We start from the raw sequence: 11,470 nt of genomic DNA, 5'->3' as shown, positions 1-11,470 counted from the left end.
CATATTCATTATTATTATCATAATTATATTAATTACGACCTTAAAAAGCTGCACTGATCCAGGGGGGATTCATACTCTGAGATGCTTGATACATATGACCCAGATCTATGTAGTGATGGGACTTCAGCGGTTTTCAGCATCCATGTGTCTTTACACCATTGAATCATCACAGTGCAGTGTGCCGTCATGCTAAATTATGTTATCAAATGAGTATGTCTACTCAATGTGCACGACAACACTGTTGAAATACCGGAAGGGACATCAAGATCAGTCAGTAAATTAGAGACAATTTTAGCAAAGTGGCACTCAGCCTCTCACCTCTCCACAACTAGTATACATCCGAAATGGCAGCCTATTCCCTAATTAGTGCACTACTTTTAAACGGGGCTCATGGGGCTCCTGTCAGAATTACTGGGGTGCCATTTGGGATGTACAACCTTGACTGTAAAAATAGACGGTGGAAGTATGTCGCCCTCTAGCGGAAATAACATCCATGTAGATTCTCTGGTATTATGATTCTGTGACAGGAGGGGCACGGAATAATTATGATTTGACTGCAGTAAGAGGGGGACTATCTGTTTTCCTGGTAGATACGATAAAAAATCCGGGAAGGAAAATAAATGTGGTTTTAGCATTCCCGCTAGGCGATCAAAGGGGAATGTAGCACATTGCGGGTCTCATGGGCACATATCCAACCTTTTCCTGACATATTGGATGAACAAGAAGCACAGAATACATTAAACCTCATCACTGTCTGTCATGAAATATAAAGTGACGGATGATGTCGGTCTATATTGACAACTATGCGTTTTATAGCGCATGCACCATATTCTTCACGAAGTCATCCAATGTTACGCATTTCGAGTGAGTCTCAATGGTGTAACTACTACTTTAACACCAGATTAAACTTCCTCGGTCATCATTTGTTGTTAAGATATGTTACTTTATGTATTCCTACGTGATTTATTAGACGAAAGACTAATGTCCACGAGCCGTCAGCGCATCACAGCTCCGTTGGCACGAGGGCAAGTCTCCAGTGAGTGGGTGAATGCGCGTGTGAGTGGGCGAGCAAGAAAGGGGAGAAGAGAGGGATGGAAGGAGAGAGAGAGAGGGAGGGGGAAGCGGAGGTACAGGGGATTCTGATGTTCTCTGTTGCACACAACCGCACTGCTCGCCCTAACTGCACTATCCATGCTGCTGTATCCTAGACTGTCTGCATGAGACGAGTCAGTTGACTGTTTAGCCTATCGAAGCATTTCTCGGCTCGACTCTAATACCTGTCCCCGACTCTTCTCTTTTTTTTGGCCCACCTTTCTAGTTTCTCTTCAAAACCTTCGATCGACTGAAAGTGTTTTTCCAAGGAAAGAGATCGTTGAAAGTGCCTGTCTAAGCGGCTAGAAGAGAAGAGAAGTGACTTGTCTGCAGAACTCTCCGCGCTGCACGTTCTCAAGATGAGCGAGGTAAGTATTCAGCTCAACTGTGATCAGTTTAACAGTTCAAGCTGCAGTTGTTGTTAGGCTATACTAACGGTGTGGTTATGATTCTTCGGTTATTATGCGGTTATTCTACTGATCATAGGCTATAGATGCTTTGGGAATTCACTATATAACACCCCTTCGATTATGTTATACGCATAATTCAGAAAGTCCAATAGTTATGCTACTACATGAACATTATAGAACATTTTTGTTTAACATCAACAAGTGAACATATACATTGTATTTGATTTTACCCTGCCCACATAACTAATTGTCTAGATGAGTATCTTTGCGATGATACCACCACAGCTCACCGCACCCCCGCCCCCCAATCCCCGCAACCCATCCAAGGTGCGGTAAAAAATATATATATATATATATATTTATATATTTTTAAATCAAATGGTATCGGTTTCAGAGCGCAGCTCTTCACATCTTCTTGCGACTCGGTTGGCGCCGGTCCCAAATAAAGCGGGCACTGTACCAAAAGGCACAAGGCGAGAATCACTGCATCGCCAGTGGGCATTGTGAACAGCCGTTCATGGGTGACAATAGTACCGCGGGTGAATTGTCACGCCGATGTCAGACACACCTGCTTCACCGAATGGAGATCTATTTTATTATGACACATCTGGGCTAAATAGGCTACACGCCTATCATGGGCTTACACCATGATGTAGCATGTCCATTTAATTTCTAATTGATCAAAAGTACTTCATGGTCTTCATGGTTTACCTGTAAGGCCCATTGTTTTTTTCTGGCATCCATTTAAAATAGACATTTCTCCTACATGTAATTTGACCAAACTAATCCTAATCTAGACTAAATTGAACATCCTTTATAATGTTTTAAACTTCTAAGTGGCACCTTATTCACTTAAACAGTGCATTCAGGCAGTATTCAGATTGTTTCTCTTTCTCCACATTTTGTTACAGCCTTATTCCATTTTTTTTGTTTATCCTCAGCAATCCACACATAATGACAAAGCAAAACAGGTTTTTAGACATTTTTGCAAATATATTATTTATATAAGTATTCAGACCCTTTGCTATGAGGTTCAAAATTGAGCTCAGGTGCATCCTGTTTCCATTGGTCATCCTTGAGATGTTTCTACAACTTGATTGGAGTCCACCTGTGAAAATTTAATTGATTGGACATGATTTGGAAAGGCACACGCCTGTCTATATAAGGTCCCACAGTTGACAGTGCATGTCAAAGGAAAAACCAAACCATGAGTTCGAAGGAATTGTCCTAGCGCTCCGAGACAGGATTGTGTCAAGGCACAGATCTGGGGAAGTGTACCAAAACATTTCTGCAGAATCATTCTTAAATGGAAGAAGTTTGGAACCACCAAGACTCTTCCTAGAGCTGTCCGCCCAGCCAAACTGAGCAATCGGGGGAGAAGGGCCTTGGTCAGGGAGGTGACCAAGAAGCGATGGTCACTCTGACCGAGCTCCAGAGTTCCTCTGTGGAGATGGGAGAACATTCCGGAACGACAACCATCTCTGCAACACTCCACCAATCAGGCCTTTATGGTAGAGTGGCCAAATGGAAGCCACTCCTCAGTAAAAAGGCACATGACAGCTCGCTTGGCGTTTGTCAAAAGGCACCTAAAGACACTCAGACCATGAGAAACAAGATTCCATGGTGTGATGAAACCAAGATTGAACTCTTTGGCCTGAATGCCAAGATTCACGTCTGGAGGAAACCTGGCACCATCCCTATGGTGAAGCATGGTGGTGGCAGCATCATGCTGTGGGGCTGTTTTTTAGCGACAGGGATTGGAAGACTAGTCACGATCGAGGGAAAGATGAACGGAGCAAAGTATAGAGACATCTTTTATGAAACCTGCTCCAGAGCACTCAGGACCTCCGACTGGGGCGAAGGTTCACCTTCCAACAGGACAACGACCATAAGCACACAGCCAAGACAATGCAGGAGTGGCTTCAGGACACGTCTCTGAATGTCATTGAGTGGCCCAGCCAGAGCCTGGACTTGAACCCGATCGAACATCTCTGGAGAGAAAATAGCTGTGCAGCGACGCTCCCCATCCAACCTGACAGAGTTTGAGAGCATCTGCAGAGAAAAATGGGAGAAAACTCCCAAAATACAGGTGTGCCTAGCTTGTAGCGTCATACCCAATAAGACTCGAGGCTGTAATCGCTGTCACCGGTGCTTCAACAAAGTACTGAGTACAGGGTCTGAATACTTATGTAAATGTAACATTTCATAAAAACATTTATTTGTATAAATTTGCACACATTTCTAAAAACCTGTTTTTGCTTTGTGATTATGGGGTCTTGTGTGTAGATTAATTAGGGAAAAAACGATTTAATTCATTTTAGAATAAGGCTGTAATGTAACAAAATGTAGAAAAAGTCAAGGGGCCTGAATACTTTTCTGAATGCACTGTACAGTTGACCGGGGAAGCTCTAGCAGGGCAGAAATTTGATGTTGAAAGTCACTGAGCTCTTCAGTAAGCCATTCAACTGCTAAGCCATAAGAATCCTGAACAGCTAATCTAAAGGCTACCCAGACTATTTGCATTCCCCCCCCCCCCTTTTTTTACGCTGCTGCTATTCTCTGTTTAATATCTATGCGTAGTCATTTTAACTCTACCTACATGTGCATATTATCTCGAATAACCCGTGCCCCCGCACATTGACTCTGTTGTTCCGGTACCCCATCTATATAGCCTCGCTATTGTTTTACTGCTGCTCTTTAATTATTTGTTACTTTTATTTCTTAATTTTGCTTGTAATTGTTTTTATTTAACACGTATTTTTCTTAACTGCATTGTTGGTTAAGGGCTTGTAAGTAAGCATTTCTCTGTAAGGTTGAAATGTTGTTATTTGGCGCATATGACAAACAAACGTTGATTTGATCTATGGAGACTGCATGACTGTTCCCACTTTTATACCTCTGTCAGAAACGGGTGTGGCTGAAATAGCCGTGTCCACTAATTTGACCAATTAGTGTATTTACGCAACTGCGCACAAGTGCCTGAAGGTACGCATACGCGCGCGCACACACGAAAAGAGAGACAGTGAGTGTGGGAGAGAAAGAGAAAGAATGATTGTGTTCTTGTTGTGCTTCTAATTAACAGTGAGTAGGCTTCCCCTTCACTAAACTTGTTCTATTTTAGGCGGGTGGGGATAATTAGCAGGTCTTATTAATTGCAGTGGAAGGCCAGTCCTCCCCCCCCACAGCTCTCTCTCTATCCTTCTCTCTACACCCCCCCCCCCCCCCCCCCCCAAATCTCTACCCCTACCTTTCCCCCACTCTTTATCTCTCTCTCTCTGTCTCTCTCTCTCCTTCCCTCTCTCTCCTCTTCTTGACTGTGATTGCAGTGCCAAAGCCAACTGGCATGTTCAAGTCTTATTGGCTTTTCCCTCATTCCCCTCTTCTCCTCCTCCTCCCCTCCTCTCCTCTGACAGGGAGGTAATCCCGTCATTTCTGTCTATAAATAAACACGTTCTACTGCTGAGGAGCTTCCAGGGGGGTAGTTGCTCTTTCTCTCTCCTCTGCCTGGACCCTACCAGAATTAGGATGCCATTTTGGGCCTTCCTGTAGGCTACTATATTGTTCTGACAGAAGTGTCTCTCTTTTCGCACCAATAACAAGTTATGCTTTGGTGGCTATTCTCTTTCCCCTCCAATGCATGTAGTTTTCAGTCCTAGTAAGCCTTGGGGCTTTTTTGAGGTTGTTCTCTTATTCAACCGTGTTGGGTCCCGTGTAGCAAGTCGATGCCTTTCCTAAAAGGGGCTTCCGATTCGATTTTCCTCCCTCCAGTGTTGGGTTTCTGTAGCTATGCTGTTTTTCTTAGAAAGGTAGAGTGTTATTTGCGGTTGGAGTAAAGACCACCACATGCTGCGAAAATGATGAAATTGAACCTTTTTTCAGTAAAGGGCAATTAAATGTCTAAAGTCAAACCTGTCATGTTTTCTCCTTCTCTCCCTTTGCACCTTCTCCTTTCCTCCTCTTCAAGACCCCTTGTCTGTTTCTCTTTCAATCTCTCTCCCTATTTCTCTCGTTCCCTCTCTCTTTCCCTCCAGCATCAGGCATCATAAGTGGCATCCCACATGGAACTCTTATTCCCTACATAGTGCACTTCTTTTGACCAAAGAAGTGCACTATGTAAAAAGTAGTGCACTACATAGGGAATAGGGTGCCGTTTGGGGCGCAGGCGGTCATAATCATCCAGCACCCAGGTGTCAGTCTATTTTTGAAGTACGTTACCAAATGCACTCCCTTCTATCAACCTAGTTACTGTACTTACATAAAACCACTATCTGGAAATGGTGTCATTTTATGGCCGATATTTCTGGTTGGAGAGCGAGGGAGCGAGTGTTGGTTGAAAGTCATAGTTAGAGCTTGAGAGAACGAGAGAGAAAAATAGAGAGTGAGAGAGAGCTGGCAGAGTACAGTTTACAGCCCCATGGACAGTTGGCAGAGTACAGTTTACAGCCCCATGGACAGTTGGCAGAGTACAGTTTACAGCCCCATGGACAGTTGGCAGAGTACAGTTTAGAGTCCCATGGACAGTTGGCAGAGTACAGTTTACAGCCCCATGGACAGTTGGCAGAGTACAGTTTAGAGTCCCATGGACAGTTGGCAGAGTACAGTTTAGAGCCCCATGGACAGTTGGCAGAGTACAGTTTACAGCCCCATGGACAGTTGGCAGAGTACAGTTTAGAGCCCTATGGACAGTTGGCAGAGTACAGTTTACAGCCCCATGGACAGTTTGCAGAGTACAGTTTACAGCCCCATGGACAGTTGGCAGAGTACAGTTTAGAGCCCTATGGACAGTTGGCAGAGTACAGTTTACAGCCCCATGGACAGTTGGCAGAGTACAGTTTACAGCCCCATGGACAGTTGGCAGAGTACAGTTTACAGCCCCATGGACAGTTGGCAGAGTACAGTTTACAGCCCCATGGACAGTTGGCAGAGTACAGTTTACAGCTCCATGGACAGTTGGCAGAGTACAGTTTACAGCCCCATGGACAGTTGGCAGAGTACAGTTTAGAGCCCCATGGACAACTGGCAGAGTACAGTTTAGAGCCCCATGGACAGTTGGCAGAGTACAGTTTACAGCCCCATGGACAGTTGGCAGAGTACAGTTTACAGCCCCATGGACCGTTGGCAGAGTACAGTTTACAGCCCCATGGACAGTTGGCAGAGTACAGTTTACAGCCCCATGGACAGTTTGCAGAGTACAGTTTACAGCCCCATGGACAGTTGGCAGAGTACAGTTTAGAGTTCCATGGACAGTTGGCAGAGTACAGTTTACAGCCCCATGGACAGTTGGCAGAGTACAGTTTAGAGCCCCATGGACAACTGGCAGAGTACAGTTTAGAGCCCCATGGACAGTTGGCAGAGTACAGTTTACAGCCCCATGGACAGTTGGCAGAGTACAGTTTACAGCCCCATGGACCGTTGGCAGAGTACAGTTTACAGGCCCATGGACATTTGGCAGAGTACAGTTTACAGCCCCATGGACAGTTTGCAGAGTACAGTTTACAGCCCCATGGACAGTTGGCAGAGTACAGTTTAGAGTTCCATGGACAGTTGGCAGAGTACAGTTTACAGCCCCATGGACAGTTGGCAGAGTACAGTTTAGAGCCCCATGGACAGTTGGCAGAGTACAGTTTACAGCCCTATGGACAGTTGGCAGAGTACAGTTTACAGCCCCATGGACAGTTGGCAGAGTACAGTTTAGAGTCCCATGGACAGTTGGCAGAGTACAGTTTAGAGCCCCATGGACAGTTGGCAGAGTACAGTTTAGAGTCCCATGGACAGTTGGCAGAGTACAGTTTAGAGCCCCATGGACAGTTGGCAGAGTACAGTTTAGAGCCCTATGGACAGTTGGCAGAGTACAGTTTACAGCCCCATGGACAGTTGGCAGAGTACAGTTTACAGCCCCATGGACAGTTGGCAGAGTACAGTTTACAGCCCCATGGACAGTTGGCAGAGTACAGTTTACAGCCCCATGGACAGTTGGCAGAGTACAGTTTAGAGTCCCATGGACAGTTGGCAGAGTACAGTTTACAGCCCCATGGACAGTTGGCAGAGTACAGTTTAGAGTCCCATGGACAGTTGGCAGAGTACAGTTTAGAGCCCCATGGACAGTTGGCAGAGTACAGTTTACAGCCCCATGGACAGTTGGCAGAGTACAGTTTAGAGCCCTATGGACAGTTGGCAGAGTACAGTTTACAGCCCCATGGACAGTTTGCAGAGTACAGTTTACAGCCCCATGGACAGTTGGCAGAGTACAGTTTAGAGCCCTATGGACAGTTGGCAGAGTACAGTTTACAGCCCCATGGACAGTTGGCAGAGTACAGTTTACAGCCCCATGGACAGTTGGCAGAGTACAGTTTACAGCCCCATGGACAGTTGGCAGAGTACAGTTTACAGCCCCATGGACAGTTGGCAGAGTACAGTTTACAGCCCCATGGACAGTTGGCAGAGTACAGTTTACAGCCCCATGGACAGTTGGCAGAGTACAGTTTAGAGCCCCATGGACAACTGGCAGAGTACAGTTTAGAGCCCCATGGACAGTTGGCAGAGTACAGTTTACAGCCCCATGGACAGTTGGCAGAGTACAGTTTACAGCCCCATGGACCGTTGGCAGAGTACAGTTTACAGCCCCATGGACAGTTGGCAGAGTACAGTTTACAGCCCCATGGACAGTTTGCAGAGTACAGTTTACAGCCCCATGGACAGTTGGCAGAGTACAGTTTAGAGTTCCATGGACAGTTGGCAGAGTACAGTTTACAGCCCCATGGACAGTTGGCAGAGTACAGTTTAGAGCCCCATGGACAGTTGGCAGAGTACAGTTTACAGCCCTATGGACAGTTGGCAGAGTACAGTTTACAGCCCCATGGACAGTTGGCAGAGTACAGTTTAGAGCCCCATGGACAGTTGGCAGAGTACAGTTTACAGCCCCATGGACAGTTGGCAGAGTACAGTTTAGAGCCCTATGGACAGTTGGCAGAGTACAGTTTACAGCCCCATGGACAGTTTGCAGAGTACAGTTTACAGCCCCATGGACAGTTGGCAGAGTACAGTTTAGAGCCCTATGGACAGTTGGCAGAGTACAGTTTACAGCCCCATGGACAGTTGGCAGAGTACAGTTTACAGCCCCATGGACAGTTGGCAGAGTACAGTTTACAGCCCCATGGACAGTTGGCAGAGTACAGTTTACAGCCCCATGGACAGTTGGCAGAGTACAGTTTACAGCCCCATGGACAGTTGGCAGAGTACAGTTTACAGCCCCATGGACAGTTGGCAGAGTACAGTTTAGAGCCCCATGGTCAACTGGCAGAGTACAGTTTAGAGCCCCATGGACAGTTGGCAGAGTACAGTTTACAGCCCCATGGACAGTTGGCAGAGTACAGTTTACAGCCCCATGGACCGTTGGCAGAGTACAGTTTACAGCCCCATGGACAGTTGGCAGAGTACAGTTTACAGCCCCATGGACAGTTTGCAGAGTACAGTTTACAGCCCCATGGACAGTTGGCAGAGTACAGTTTAGAGTCCCATGGACAGTTGGCAGAGTACAGTTTACAGCCCCATGGACAGTTGGCAGAGTACAGTTTAGAGTCCCATGGACAGTTGGCAGAGTACAGTTTAGAGCCCCATGGACAGTTGGCAGAGTACAGTTTACAGCCCCATGGACAGTTGGCAGAGTACAGTTTAGAGCCCTATGGACAGTTGGCAGAGTACAGTTTACAGCCCCATGGACAGTTTGCAGAGTACAGTTTACAGCCCCATGGACAGTTGGCAGAGTACAGTTTAGAGCCCTATGGACAGTTGGCAGAGTACAGTTTACAGCCCCATGGACAGTTGGCAGAGTACAGTTTACAGCCCCATGGACAGTTGGCAGAGTACAGTTTACAGCCCCATGGACAGTTGGCAGAGTACAGTTTACAGCCCCATGGACAGTTGGCAGAGTACAGTTTACAGCCCCATGGACAGTTGACAGAGTACAGTTTACAGCCCCATGGACAGTTGGCAGAGTACAGTTTAGAGCCCCATGGACAACTGGCAGAGTACAGTTTAGAGCCCCATGGACAGTTGGCAGAGTACAGTTTACAGCCCCATGGACAGTTGGCAGAGTACAGTTTACAGCCCCATGGACCGTTGGCAGAGTACAGTTTACAGGCCCATGGACATTTGGCAGAGTACAGTTTACAGCCCCATGGACAGTTTGCAGAGTACAGTTTACAGCCCCATGGACAGTTGGCAGAGTACAGTTTAGAGTTCCATGGACAGTTGGCAGAGTACAGTTTACAGCCCCATGGACAGTTGGCAGAGTACAGTTTAGAGCCCCATGGACAGTTGGCAGAGTACAGTTTACAGCCCTATGGACAGTTGGCAGAGTACAGTTTACAGCCCCATGGACAGTTGGCAGAGTACAGTTTAGAGTCCCATGGACAGTTGGCAGAGTACAGTTTAGAGCCCCATGGACAGTTGGCAGAGTACAGTTTAGAGTCCCATGGACAGTTGGCAGAGTACAGTTTAGAGCCCCATGGACAGTTGGCAGAGTACAGTTTAGAGCCCTATGGACAGTTGGCAGAGTACAGTTTACAGCCCCATGGACAGTTTGCAGAGTACAGTTTAGAGTCCCATGGACAGTTGGCAGAGTACAGTTTAGAGTCCCATGGACAGTTGGCAGAGTACAGTTTACAGCCCCATGGACAGTTGGCAGAGTACAGTTTAGAGTCCCATGGACAGTTTGCAGAGTACAGTTTACAGCCCTATGGACAGCTGTCAGAGTACAGTTTACAGCCCCATGGACAGTTGGCAGTGTACAGTTTACAGCCCCATGGACAGTTTGCAGAGTACAGTTTAGAGCCCCATGGACAGTTGGCAGAGTACAGTTTACAGCCCCATGGACAGTTGGCAGAGTACAGTTTACAGCCCCATGGACAGTTGGCAGAGTACAGTTTACAGCCCCATGGACAGTTGGCAGAGTACAGTTTACAGCCCCATGGACAGTTGGCAGAGTACAGTTTACAGCCCCATGGACAGTTGGCAGAGTACAGTTTACAGCCCTATGGACAGTTGGCAGAGTACAGTTTAGAGTCCAATGGACAGTTGGCAGAGTACAGTTTAGAGTCCCATGGACAGTTGGCAGAGTACAGTTTACAGCCCCATGGACAGTTGGCAGAGTACAGTTTAGAGCCCCATGGACAGTTTGCAGAGTACAGTTTACAGCCCCATGGACAGTTGGCAGAGTACAGTTTACAGCCCTATGGACAGTTGGCAGAGTACAGTTTACAGCCCCATGGACAGTTGGCAGAGTACAGTTTAGAGTCCCATGGACAGTTGGCAGAGTACAGTTTAGAGTCCAATGGACAGTTTGCAGAGTACAGTTTACAGCCCTATGGACAGTTGGCAGAGTACAGTTTACAGCCCCATGGACAGTTGGCAGAGTACAGTTTAGAGTCCCATGGACAGTTGGCAGAGTACAGTTTACAGCCCCATGGACAGTTGGCAGAGTACAGTTTACAGCCCTATGGACAGTTTGCAGAGTACAGTTTAGAGCCCTATGGACAGTTGGCAGAGTACAGTTTACAGCCCCATGGACAGTTTGCAGAGTACAGTTTAGAGTCCCATGGACAGTTGGCAGAGTACAGTTTACAGCCCCATGGACAGTTGGCAGAGTACAGTTTAGAGTCCCATGGACAGTTGGCAGAGTACAGTTTAGAGCCCCATGGACAGTTGGCAGAGTACAGTTTACAGCCCCATGGACAGTTGGCAGAGTACAGTTTAGAGCCCTATGGACAGTTGGCAGAGTACAGTTTACAGCCCCATGGACAGTTGGCAGAGTACAGTTTAGAGTCCCATGGACAGTTGGCAGAGTACAGTTTACAGCCCCATGGACAGTTGGCAGAGTACAGTTTACAGCCCCATGGACAGTTGGCAGAGTACAGTTTAGAGTCCCATGGACAGTTTGCAGAGTACAGTTTACAGCCCCATGGACAGTT

Source organism: Oncorhynchus mykiss, chromosome 21, assembly GCF_057628025.1.
Source record: "Oncorhynchus mykiss isolate SJ-2025 chromosome 21, ASM5762802v1, whole genome shotgun sequence".
NCBI classification, from domain to species: Eukaryota; Metazoa; Chordata; class Actinopteri; order Salmoniformes; family Salmonidae; genus Oncorhynchus; species Oncorhynchus mykiss.
The sequence above is the reverse complement of the archived record's forward strand: the minus strand, read 5'-3'. Positions refer to the sequence as shown.